Source organism: Macrobrachium rosenbergii, chromosome 51, assembly GCF_040412425.1.
Source record: "Macrobrachium rosenbergii isolate ZJJX-2024 chromosome 51, ASM4041242v1, whole genome shotgun sequence".
In the NCBI taxonomy this organism is placed as follows: domain Eukaryota; kingdom Metazoa; phylum Arthropoda; class Malacostraca; order Decapoda; family Palaemonidae; genus Macrobrachium; species Macrobrachium rosenbergii.
The window spans coordinates 38,326,442-38,339,882 of NC_089791.1; the positions used below are offsets into that span (position 1 = coordinate 38,326,442).

Consider the following 13,441-nt stretch of genomic DNA (forward strand, 5'->3'; position numbering starts at 1 on the left):
GAGCAGCTGTTAACACGCATTTGCTGCTTCCTTAAATGAAATCGAGGTAAAGAAGCACGTTCCAGCATCGATGAACCAGCAAAACATTGCAGGTAACGTATTATTTTTCGAATATGACTGGAAATAAACTGAAGTTTATGAAACTGTAGCATATGATCTAGCACTTAAATTCAAGGAGGTTCGTATCTTCCTTCAAATAAAATGTAAACACATGCTTAAACACAACTGACTGTGAATAACTAAATTGGGATTTGCTTTGGAGGGGGGAGTTGTGCGTTATCATCACGGCTTGTTTACTAGCTTCTCAATTCTTTCCGTTTATATTCTGAAATACTCTGACCTATACACTGCAACCCATCACAGTTATTCATGAATTTCCCAGCTGCATTAAAAAAAATTGAAACGCACCGTACTTACTGCTTATACCATTTACCACTCCAGTCAATACTTTGCAACTTGTTTTATTATTTTTTAAGCTAATCCAGAAAGTACAAGTTCCATTATTTTAGACATGTCGAGCAAACACACCCTACGCCTATTATTTTTCCAATCACTTACGTCTTTACTGATTGCGGGTTGTAAGGTAACCCATTGTTACTCTAAACCTAAGACATCATGAAGGCATTGAACGGTCCTAAAACCCAATTTTCTCAAGTTCTTAGTGACCTACTGTATGGGGTCCGAGGGCAATCATACACCAGTACAATGTAGTATTTTGAGACGTCTTATGAAAAGCAAACTACAGGAATTTTCTTTCAAATGTCATTAATAGTAAATCATATTCCAATCTATGATACGAGCATCCTAGTTACGTCAACTTAATATGGTGCTAAAGGGGACTTAATCGGTACCATAATTAATGTGCAAAATTCAAATGCTGATTTGTCAAGACCTATCCCCTAAAAAATGATAGTCAAAATATAATGAAATTATTAACTTTAATGCCAAGATTAGAGATTAGATGTGTTTCGTGAATTTTTAAAATTGTGTTGGTGCACATTTTATACCTAACAACTATAAGAGAACCTGTGTGAAATTGGAAGTTTTGGTATAAAAACCAAAAACAAGTGAATTGTATCGACAGAAATGTTAATGCATAATTTTTAAAAATTAAAAAGCAGTAAAAAAAAACACATTTCACGTGTGTAATCGATAATCTCAGGAATTACAAACCATGTCAGTGGCAATCACAGGGGTACGTATGAATCTAACCTAGGACAACAGGTCCAGCCGCTGGATGGCCCAAAGCCTGACTGACCTCGAGAGCCACAAATAAAAATATACGGAATCCTCCCAATGTTTTCGGATCCTACCTGGGAGGAGACAGCTTTTAGCTCCTCCCCTTAAAGTCACAATTCAAGAATCTTCCACAGATCATAAACCTGAGGTAAGTTACGAGTGTAAACAGTGTAAACTTCAATTCTGGACAACCTAATTAAAGTAATTTCATTATGGCACAGTTAGTTTTGGATGGGAAAAGTAACATTATTGACTTCTGGGGACTATATCCAAATCTGTGAAAATTAGGGAAACTTAAGAGTACACTTATTCGTTACAACCACGCTTCTTTCGTATATTTCTAGTGTCTTTACATCCAACCATTTGTTGCAGCTTAGTATCCAAGTTAGCTCTCAATTAGTTTATTATATGCGAAACTTTGTGCAGCTTTTGCATCAAGAACTACAGTGGAAATATATTTAGTTTTGGAATTTACCGAAAACATATTCGATAATCCTTATTAAAAAATATTAAACATACGGCTGAGCAAATTATCAATGAAAGACTACTAGCAACAACCTATACTAGGGGACCCTGGAACCTCCTTGGGAACTTTATTTCCCACGTTTATGGGGAAGGGGTGGGGGTTTGTTCCAGGGGGCAAAACTTCTTAAACAGTGTACGATAATGCGGCTACCGTAAAGTTAGGATTGGATGCATTTGGAGAAAGACCCCCACGTGTGTTTCAACATAAGCTTCAAGTGAGGGATACCAGTAATATGAATCTTACATTTCTCAAATTGTTTGTCTTGCCTTCTGAGCACATTACATCAGCACTGTCAGCACAAATCAACAATTCTGCTCACCCCAAAATAATTCAACCTAACCATTCGTGTACTCAATTCCTCCGTAAAAAAAAAATGTACAGTTTCTTGTATGAACAAAAATTCAGAAATTTGCCTAATGGTAAAATATTTTATTCAAAATATATAACATGATTCATGGAATTAACACCTCGGTACCTCTGCAAGTTAAAAGGAATTTTAACAAGAAACACAACTCTGAAAACTCACACAACTTAGAACTTTGGAGCTGTCTCCTGAAGCGAGATGCAAAAAAAGTATTGTACTATGGAACAAGTAAAGAATACTGTACATCTGCTTGGGCACAACAAAAACTTATAATTTAGCCTCTATGGCCACAGACTAATTTTATTGGCCAAAAACATTCCTGCTAAATTTCGAACTCGCCACAATCAGTTTCCAACTTAAACTTCATCCCTACATCCTCAGATTGCACATTGTATGGTGGTTTTATTTGATAATCTTAACAGGGTGGCTCTTGTAATGAATAGTAACTAATTCGAAGTAATCTACCTACAAAAGACGTTGAATGCTACTGATGAATCCACAAATGACCACAAAAACCACAAGAACTGCTAATCTCGGTAGCCCTACATCATACTTGGAGGCCTCCGATTAAATTCAGACATTTGCTCCAAACTCTACCATAGTATTGAAATGCAAATAATAATCGTACCTTATAAGCAATGTGATGGCATAGCTTATCATTTACCGATGGTTACATAAGAAGCAAGTCACGTGAGTAAAAATCAATCTCGATTTTCCAGAGGGCCTCGACGGACCACAACTGAAAACAAAAGAGGGAGAACGAGACCTGATTGGCCGCAAACCAAGGAATCTGCAGGAGTGCGGTTTCCTTCCAACAAACGTCACAGCAAAACAGGTAAAACTGACATCTGTTGGCATGGCAGAAAACTAATGAAAAAGAGAGAATTGATTGCTTGGCAACTTATAAAAACAAGAAGTCTTAAAATAAGAACTTGATGAGCTTCCTGTGCCAGTTAATTAAATAAAATACAAGAGGAAACTGAGTTTTGGAAAAGACGCTGATTTGGTCATCATCCTAAAATTTCAAGTTCAGTAAGGTTGTAGCTATATAACAGTAATGATGTACCCTTGAGATATACAGTACAGTAGATATAACACCTAACCTTCTCTCTCTCTCTCTCTCTCTCTCTCTCTCTCTCTCTCTCTCTCTCTTCGGCCGCTAAATATGCTCCAGAGATCTAGGAATCCTAATTCACTTGAGCATTTGTAATGCTTTCCGTAGATAACTCATAACTGTTCCATTAGGGTGTAGTTGTGGGAGAGGAGACTGAATCCCATTAATTATTATACAGATTACGATGCCTCACCTACTAATCTAAGAAAACAGGACCCGTCAGAAACTGCGGAAGACATTGAACGATGTTTAGTTCGTAGGTCTTCAAGATATGATTTTTGTTTACAAATGTGGGAGTACATGTACGCATTAATTACATAAGATGTAAAATAGTAATTTGCAAGTTACTGCCACCCTAATGACGCTTAATGACAGCCACGGAAAGTTTGCTAAACAGAGAGGCTTGACCGGGAGACCATGTAAAGGCCTCACGCAGCCATTTTTAAATTATATAATGTTATGATATAAGATTCAAGGGAAATTAATGAATTAACTAGATACTAAGAAACCTTGTTTTGAATAATGGTTTGTACGGGACGGCATAATTAATCAGATATTCTTGATACTTTCAATATTTTATGAAAAATTACCTTGATATCTTCTTATTCGAAAAACCGAGACTTTTATGGATTACTGGCAGCTCTGAGCACTTCTAAAGGTATTCCGGAATAAATTTCGTATACACGCAGTTAATTTTGAATGGCTTGTGTTAATTAAGTAGGACCATTAGTGACAAAGATTCTTTTATGCTAATCAAGTGAAACTGACAAAGTACAATGTTTGCATCTCCCCTAAATGGTTGCATGTTCTATGAACTACCATATCTGCCAATATCTTGCTTCCTCTCCATGTTCATAAGCTCTTCGTTGGGTGAGTCGGTAGAGTGCGGACTGTCACTCGATGGGCCAGAGTTCAATTTCCCGCCCGACTGATGAAGAGTTAGAGGAATTTATTTCTGGTGATAGAAATTCATTTGTCGCTATAATGTGGTTCGGATTCCACAATCAGCTGTAGGTCCCATTGCTAAGTAACCAATTGGTTCTTAGCCACGTAAAATGAGTCTAATCCTTCGGGCCAGCCCTAGGAGAGCTGTTAATCAGCTCAGTGGTCTGGTAAAACTAAGGTATACTTTTTTTTTTCTCCATGTTCATGTATTGAGCATATCTGTCTTGATTACTCTGCCGCTTCATTTGCATGAATAATTTGTCTCTTTTTCACATTCAAGGGATGTGCAGCATAAAACCACTTGTAAGAAATTATTCAAGCATTTAAATATGAGTTTTGCCGCCTTTTCTGCTAATCGTAATGTCATGTTTAGGTTTTTATGATAGTCTTTAGTTTGCAGCATAATAACCATTGCTCATCCGTCTTCTTATCTGTGTTATCCGCCGAAAGTTGCCCAGAATTGATGGGCAATAAGAAACGTCTCCGAAAACGTAGCAGGGAAGTTCAGCAAAATATTTTCAGAGGACCCGGATAACAGTCCACATGGGAACCATTTCTCTCTCTCTCTCTCTCTCTCTCTCTCTCTCTCTCTCTCTCTCTCTCTCTCTCTCTCTCTCTCTCTATCTCTCCATATTGCTTTTAAATGCAGGACCCCTTTCAGAGAAACAAAAGATTTGGCCGTGTTCTTTGCCATGAACATATGTGTGACAGAAGAGAAAACGTATCCGTTATTGTAACGTGTTTCCTAGCTTTGTTCATACTGTTGTTCCTGGTATAGTTGAAACGATGCTGTCTTCTGTATGTTCGATGATAGTTTTTGCTGCTATGGTGGTCTAACGTCGTTATCGTAAATATTTTGAATGGTGATTTAACAACAGGTTTAACCTTCTGCCTTACATAGGCATATGAATTTTTTTTCCCCAGGATCTTGTGTAATGTCTGCAAAATGCTCCCTTTAGACTAATTTCCTGTTTGTTGTTTCCAGTCTAACTGTCAATTAAAATCTATAATTCTTTTGAATTAGTTTAAATTTGACAGTACATTTTACTATATGTACCCAAAATGCTGTCTTTATAAGGGTTCAATTTTCTTCCCATGCTTTACTCTTGTTTGGTAAAGCTATTTTTCAGTTTATTTCTAACCCTGCAATGTGTATACAGAGAATTACAAACTTCCTAAGTTCTTTAGGCAAACCGCCACCATAAGGATTACAGGAGCCTCTTGAGCAGAGGTAGGTTAGTTGATTTCAGGATGGGGGAAAAAAAAGAGACTGTCAGACTTGGGTCGTGGTGTATGATGTGTACAATAAGGACAGAGTGTATAGGAAGAGGTAATACATCACGGGGTTCTTAAGGGTACTCCCCAAAGTAATACGTGTAAAGCGAGGAAGGTGGACGACCTTACGACTGAGATAAAAAGGAATTCTAGTGGAAGTAACAGCAGGTTAGGTACTGAACAGACAGACTTTGACTCCACTCTGACAAAAAAGAATTGTGTGGGTCTGGAGAAATTCTCAATAACACAAGTCTAGTTTAGCCACTTTGGAGGTCATGCAGTAATTAAAGAGCACACCCAACTACTTGCTACCCGACTTAGCCATGGTCATAATGTGATAGTTTCTAAAGGAACCTAAAAGAGTTCAAGTTATCGAAATCGGCCCTGGAACAAATTCAGATACTTGGTGAGGTGCACAATGAATTAAAAAAATGTACAAGAAATACGCAGGCATTATCAAATTCGTTTAAAAATGTAACCACTTGTGTTATCTTCTCAGACCGATATTCGACAACAAAAGATTTAAGAGGACTGCGTTAAAACAGGCTTTCAAACTAGTGGATACTTGAAGACTTGTGCCATTGACCTTTTTGAAGCGGTGAAAGAACAGGTTGATCTAAAATAATGAGTCATATGTTCTGGAGTATACATATACCACGGACACATTATATACATACATACATACATATATATATTATATATACATACATATACAGTACACACACACACACACACACACACACACATATATATATATATATATATATATATATATATATATATATATATATATATATATATATATATATATATATATATATATTATACAGTTTATACATACACACACACACACACACACACACACACACATATATATATATATATATATATATATATATATATATATATATATATATATATATATATATATATATATATATATATATCTCTCTCTACAGTAAATATGTGTGTGTGTGCATATGATAATAAAAGTGTGCAGATGTTGCACGTTTTATACATACTACAAGCTTCATAATTTCCAAACAGTTTTATTTCGAATATAAATCAAAAAGCCAGCCTGCACCCAAAAGGACCAGTGTAACGCAGTTAACCTTATTTCAACAGTACTACAATTTGCATCTCTTATTGCCCCGGCTGTACAGTTATGCTTGTAGGGTTCTATGGACAATCCCGGGAGAAATACTGCTCGGCCTAACTCAGACAGCAAGGTTTAATATCCTCTGTTTTGCATTAAATGTGTAAAGGGACTCTGGATAGTGAAATGCTAAATTATGTAACAAAGTTTCGTGTCATAAATGTCCTCAGAGAGAGAGAGAGAGAGAGAGAGAGAGAGAGAAAAAGATTAGGCATGTACTGGGAAACTGGAAACACATGTACATTGGAATTACACAAGTTTTCGGGGGACAAAATGTATATATATATATATATATATATATATATATATATATATATATATATATATATATATATATATATATATATATATAGAGAGAGAGAGAGAGAGAGAGAGAGAGAGAGAGAGAGAGAGGAGAGAAGAGATTAAGCAAGTACTGGGAAAGTGGGAAACACATATACATGGAATTACACACAAGTTTTCAGGGGACAAAATAATATATATATATATATATATATATATATATATATATATATATATATATATATATATATATATATATATATTTCTATATATATATATATATATATATATATATATATATATATATATATATATAGAGAGAGAGAAGAGAGAGAGAGAGAGAGAAGATTAGCCATGTACTGGGAAACTGGAAACAGATATACGGAATTACACAAGTTTTCGGGGACAAAATGTAGAGAGAGAGAGAGAGAGAGAGAGAGAGAGAGAGAGAGAGAGAGATTAGGATGTACTGGGAAACTGGAAACACATACGCGGAATTACACAAGTTTTCGGGGACAAAATGCATAGAGAGAGAGAGAGAGAGAGAGAGAGAGAGAGAGAGAGAGATTAGGCATGTACTGGGAAACTGAAACACATGCGCGGAATTACTGCAAGTTTTCAAAATGGGACAAAAGAGTATATTGAGAGAGAGAGAGAGAGAGAGAGAGAGAGAGAGAGAGAGAGAGAGAAATACGTAATGGGAGACTGGAAACAGAGGCACTGATTTATATAACAAGTTTTTTGGACCCATAATGTACTGACAGAGAGAGAGAGAGAGAGAGAGAGAGAGAGAGAGAGAGAGAGAGAGAGAGAGGGAATATTACAGTAATTATGCAACCTGAGCCGAGAAAGGGAAACGTCATGTTATTACAAGGAAAAAATAAAAGAACACTGTGGATAACAAACTTCCCTAACAACGAGGAAAACGAAAAGGGCTTCATGACTAGTAGTCCATAAAATATATCTAGAGCAAGGGACACACAGGTGAAAGAAACGTACAGAGGTGGTAATATTCGTCAGAATCATCCAAACATAACTGAAAATGAATAGAGTATAGAATAGAATATAGAATTTATGCCAAAGGCCAACGGCTGGGACCTATGAGGTCTTTCAGCGCTGAAACGGAAATTGACAGTAAAAGGTTTGAAAGGTGTAACAGAAGGAAAACCTCGCAATTGTACTATGAAACAATTATTGTTAGAAGACGGTGGAAAGTCAGTTGGAAGAGGGAAAATAAAAACAGAGTTACAGTAAAAGTAATGAAAGGGGGTTGGAGCTAGGGGCCGAAGAGACGCTGCAATGAACCTTACGTAATGACTACAGTGCACCCCGTGCACTAACCGTCTACGGGGTAACTGAAGATAAGGAGGGAAAATACGATTCACACATCCAGCAACCTTAAAACTAGTGCGAGTGGAATGTGAAGATTGCTGAAGGGGTAAGGTGCTATTGTACTATATTTCTGGGTGAGTTATCAGCACCTGGAAAATGTGAGAGACTATCCTTTTCCTTACAATACGATTACGATTAAGGCTTATATCATTTTCCATAGCGTTCAGATATCCGTGAAACAAATAAAATAAAACATTTTGGGGGGAATTAGATCTAAAAACAAAGATGATATACATAGTTTTTTTGTTTTTGTTTAGAAATATCTTTCCTCAAACGATAGACAGAACAAAAGAAAACCTGCAAAAATCAATAACAATTTTCCACCTAGTAAGAAATTGTTTCTCCAAATGATTCCTGCCTTGAGGACAATCCGATTACTTTCCTTTCTTCAGTTACCCCGTAGGGGATTAGTGCCGTAGGCATTACCTAAGGTTCTCTGCGGCGTCCCTTCGTTCCTTTTACTGTACCTCCGTTCATATTCTCTTTCTTCCATCTTACTTTCCACCCTCTCCTAACAATTGTTTCATAGTGCACCTGCTAGGTTGTCCTCCTGTTACATCTTTCAGACCTTCTTACTGTCAGTTTCCGTTTCAGCGCTGAATGATCTCACAGATCCCAGCGGTTGGCCTTTGGCCTAAATTCTATATTCTGTTCTATATTCTATTCTATATTCTGTTATGTAAGAGGTAGAAATAAAAAAAACATCTATTTGCTCCCATCTTTTCCCTTCTGATCTGCAAACAGTAGCTTACCCCGAGGCGTAGTAATGATTTTTCTTTCCAATCCATTTTACAGACTCCTTGACAACAAAATTCATTAAATACAGTTTTTACTTCATGGAGAACGATCTGTTTCGTTCCCATTTTCATAGAGAAATCTATGACTGAAAATGAAAATATTACTTCCTGTAAAATTTGAGAGCCAGAATAATTACTTTTCAAATAATTCCTGAAGGGGTTTTAATCGTGTTGGAAAATCATCATTATGACTACTTTCTAGGATCTATATTTATTCGAGTTTTTATGAAAACTTTCACCTTAATAATAACATTTAACTATGCATCAAATTTTGCTGTACCTTTCTGTCATTTTAATAGCGCAAAACATAGTAAACAGACCCAAATACAAATCTTGATGGTGAAAAACATGCCATTGCTATTTCTGATATTTTAGTGCCTTGCCCACTGCGTTATGTTTTACGTAATTAGAATGAGCGATCATGTTTTTAACGACGTGTTTAGTATGACGTAAGGTTGCCTAAAAACTTCCCTTACTTTTTGGTCCTTCCGGCGTTGACGAGTAAATGATGGCACCCCAGATCATTCATCTGCTCATAACACTAGTCATTTCCGATGGAGATTACCTTCTGTGAGAACTCATTAGCAGGGAATGTCTCCCGGGAGGAGTGAGGAAAAAATAGGACCCTTCCTCTCCGTTAGGTGATAATGTAAATTCGCTTGACCTGAAAAAATGGGGTTTCCTATTGGAAACGTAATTACGTCATTCGCATGCTTTATTACTCTGGATTTCATCAGAAATGTCCACGTGAAATGCTCAACTAATTATAGCCAGTCGATAAATAAACAGCATTAAGCTTTATACTTTGCTGCGGTGAAAAATTAAATTTTTATGACCTCCTTCGAGAGGATATTGGATTATGAGACATACTATGTGAATATTATTAATCGGCGTGATATGTATTGTGTTCACTGTACTAATTACAGACTAATCTCACACCCTTATAACTCTAAAGTTCTTTGTACAACCAATCCAAACTTAGAACGGCGGTGACTGCTGTTTTTTTTTTTTTTTTTTTATAGCCGGACAAGGGTTTGAAACCACCCATTTCTCAAAAGACACCAAATTATTTTTGTACAAAAACATTCCTTTGGCGCGAAAAATTCATTATTTGTTTGTTCATAGCGTCGTTTTTGTCTGTTTTAATAAACTGCAATTTTGTCTGCCATTATATCAGGTAGAGTTGGATTTTTACCTCTATTGATGCAGAAAACTTACACGGCTAAGATATATATGTTATATTTTTTTCTTATGCACAAGCTCTTAACTGTGAGTAAGTTATAACATGTGTTTAGATATATATATATATATATATATATATATATATATATATATATATATATATATACACACACACAAACACACACACACATATATCTTCTTCTTTTAACGTGCTTGTTTTCCCATTTGTATCGGGTAAGCACGAGGCCTTCTTTTGAAGGACTTTGATTTGGCTTTAGGGCAGACTGTAGTCTCGATCGGCTGCCCTGCCTGTCATCGCTTAGACCCCGGTAGCATATGTACATGAATTGTACCAGTCACCAGCGCCCTTTCTCCCAGCAGCGAGGAGTCATTGTGCGGTTAGGTCGACAGTCGAGACGTGTGAGGTGTCTGTTATGTTTTAAAGATGTTGGGTGGCTTTGTTCGTGTGTGTATTAGTCTGTAACACCCATTTGCTTTTAAGCAAACGTATCTATTGATTACATATAATCCCGGGTGTCTATACGGATAGCAAAGTGTCCGCCTCTCTGACTGGTCGGCTGCGGATTTGAACCCGCGACATAGACCTCGAAAGAGTTGACTGCTGCTCTAGCCAAACCTGGTCATCGAGCTCTATATATATATATATATATATATATATATATATATATATATATATATATATATATATATATATATATATATATATATATATATATATCTATTCACCTCTAATAAATGTATCTGAATTCGACAGCTATATATGTACGTATTAGCGGCAACAGATTTATCCCTCATATAGTCAGGTCGGTAACGTGACCTTATTCTGATACTTCGGATGCGGGATCGAATCCTGCTACGGACGTCAGAATTTAATCACACTCTTGCACTTGGACCTCAGGCTTTCCAGTGACAAGCATATCCAACCGGTGAGAAGAATTCGAGAAGTTAAGAGGGCACAGTTGTTATTATTACAGGTACATAGGTATCGGTAAAAAATATATATACACATATATATATATATATATATATATATATATATATATATATATATATATATATATATGTATATATATATATATATATATATATATATATATATATATATATATATATATATATATATATATATATATATACATATATATATATACATATATATATATACATATATATATATATATATATATATATATATATATATATATACATATGTATATATATATATATATATATATATATATATATATATATATAATATATATATAGATAGTCTCAGTAATTGGGCGGCTACTTGGAAAACTTAAGCGATGATGAATAATATTGCCAAGACCAGGAAGAACATTCTTTATTACACAAACTTTCAAGGTATAAAACCTCATCATCAGGCTGAAAAACCGACAAGGATTAGAATCAATGAAATTACAATAAAATAAATTGTCATAAAAATCTTCAGCAAAAATACTAGCCAAATATATAAAACGAACAGTAATTATAAACTAAAAGGGTGAGACGCAAAAAAAAAAACGAAAAATTTAAAACGAACACAAACATAGATATATAAGGTGAAATGTAAACAAACTACCAATCACAAACTAAAATATTTAACGACCAAATTGTGTACCTACTATGAAATTACACGATAGCTATTTGAATAGTAAGGATGTAAAGTACATTAAATTGCCCTACCTTGGTCATAGTAGCTATATGGTCAGAAAAAAGTTACAAGAAATACTTAAGCATTGTTTTCCTCAAATTAGTTTACGGTTTGTTTTCGATAATCCTTTTATTGTGGGATCACTTTTGAAGAGAAGCCTACTCTGCCTGGACCTTAATTCCTGTGTCGTTTTACTTGTTCACTTGTTCGCAGTGTGGTCTGCGATACGTGGGGATCCAGTTCCCCGCTGGCTCAGACACAGAATTTTTGGAACACAGAGGTCTTTCTATTGGAACTAGGTTTCCTCTTTCCAAACCACCCTTCTCTGCCATTAGGGAACACAGTTTAGCACAGGACCATCCTATCACTGACCTAGATTTTCGGGCGGGCACTGTCTTTTTGTTCAAACAGACTGGACCTTTTGATTTCAGAGTCGCTGTTTATTAAAGGATGAAACCCGATTGAACAACAACTCGTCTGGTATTCAACTAGCTATCGTGTAATTTCATAGTAGGTACCACCAATTTGGTCGTTAAATATTTTAGTTTGTGATTGGTAGTTTGTTTACATTTCACCTTATATATTTATGTTTGTGTTCGTTTTAAATTTTTTTTTTTTTTTGCGTCTCACCCTTTTAGTTTATAATTACTGTTCGTTTATATATTTGGCTAGTATTTTTGCTGAAAGATTTACATGACAATTTATTTTTATTGTAATTTCATTGATTCTAATCCTTGTCATTTTTCAGCCTGATGATGAGGTTTTATACCTCCAGCTTGTGTAATAAAGAATGTTCTTCCTGGTCTTGGCAATATTATTCATCATCAAGCTAAGTATATATGTATGTATATATATATATATGTGTGTGTGTGTGTGTGTGTGTGTGTGTGTGTGTGTGTGTACTTACAGCCCGTTTCTTATTTCCACATATTCACCCAAAGGTAACGATATGTTTAACATTTTATTTCTGCCAAGCGTAAGTTCCAATTAAAGTTCCCTACTGGCCATTGTAACACATCTCAACTTTAATTAAATCTGGTTTGGAAGTTACGCTAATTTGCTTCCACGAAAACTTTGTTCCGTATTCAAAGCGTATCTCGGCAGCATCGTGTTACCCTTAGTTACTCTTTCGTGTTGAAATCTTCATTTCTTGCGAATTCCATTTATTAATTTTATTTTTTCATTTTTTGACGGAGTTTTTTGTGTAGTATAGAATTTGGTTTTGCGGAATTTCACTTCTGACTTTTTATTTTCTGATTATTCGGTAGTCTAGTTAAGGTTCTCACTCCATTAATGACATTCGCTTATGCTGCAATGAAATAAGATTCATCAGTTTTACTTATTATTGCTGCCTGAAGAGGATCACTTTCCTTAATACCACAAAGCAAAGAGACTTTGCTGTAATTTTGGAAATGGAAAAAACGGTAAATAGGACTGCCTATAATTTTGGAAATGGAAAAAAACGGTATATATGAAGTTAACGAATTTTCAATT

The 13,441-nt window shown here is 35.5% G+C and overlaps 1 long non-coding RNA gene across 4 annotated transcripts in view; it reads right to left on the bottom strand.

Annotated features, from left to right (window-relative positions):
- The window catches only part of LOC136833328 (uncharacterized), a 157,661-nt gene that overhangs the window by 8,620 nt on the left and 135,600 nt on the right, over positions 1-13,441 (bottom strand). For 2 of the 4 annotated variants that reach the window (XR_010851435.1, XR_010851436.1), the window contains exon 1: positions 2,758-2,913. The exons of the other annotated variants lie outside the window; for them this stretch is intronic. This is a non-coding gene — a long non-coding RNA (uncharacterized lncRNA). Of the gene's footprint in view, positions 1-2,757; positions 2,914-13,441 lie in introns of those variants that run through there. 4 annotated transcript variants of the gene reach the window in all.